This window comes from Antrostomus carolinensis, unplaced genomic scaffold (assembly GCF_000700745.2).
Source record: "Antrostomus carolinensis isolate BGI_N321 unplaced genomic scaffold, ASM70074v2 scaffold26132, whole genome shotgun sequence".
Lineage (NCBI taxonomy): Eukaryota > Metazoa > Chordata > Aves > Caprimulgiformes > Caprimulgidae > Antrostomus > Antrostomus carolinensis.
In genome coordinates, this window is record NW_010302000.1 from 3,003 (window position 1) to 3,779 (window position 777).

A 777-nucleotide genomic window follows, 5' to 3' on the forward strand; every position below is an offset into this window, starting at 1 on the left:
GAGCGGCTCCCGCCCGCACCCCCCCCGAACGCCGCAGAGACGCCGGCATCTCCCCCGTGATGCTGCAGGGTGGGGTGGCACCCTGTCCTTGTCCCCATCCCTGTCACTGTCCCCATCCCCATCCCTGTCCCTGTCCCCTGCAGAGCCTTTGCCTGCGCTGCCTGAGGGACCGATGCTGGTGCTGGGGCGACGGAGGTCCCTGTCCTTGTGTGGTGGCAGGGCTGGGCGACGCCGCAGAGACGCCGGCATCTCCCCCGTGATGCTGCAGGGTGGGGTGGCACCCTGTCCTTGTCCCCATCCCTGTCACTGTCCCCATCCCCATCCCTGTCCCTGTCCCCTGCAGAGCCTTTGCCTGCGCTGCCTGAGGGACCGATGCTGGTGCTGGGGCGACGGAGGTCCCTGTCCTTGTGTGGTGGCAGGGCTGGGCGATCGAGGCAGCGAGGGCACGGGGATGGGAAGGGCACTGTGGGGGCACAGCCCTCTCTGCCCACCCCACTGTGGGGGAAAGCCCCACTCAGCCCAGTTCAGCCCCGCTCGTCCCAGTTCAGCCCCACTCAGCCCAGTTCAGCCTGGCTCAGCCCAGCCCCAGCTCCATTTTAACATTTAACTTGCCTTACTCTGTGATCCTGAAAAGCTTAAATTAATGCCAGCCTTGCAGTTGCTCATTAATAATTGCTTCATTACTGTTGCAACTGCATCCTCCTGACAATAACGGTGTTTGCTGGTGTATTTCTAATTACCTGGCATTTCAGCTCCCTAATAGAGCCCCAGTGAAAC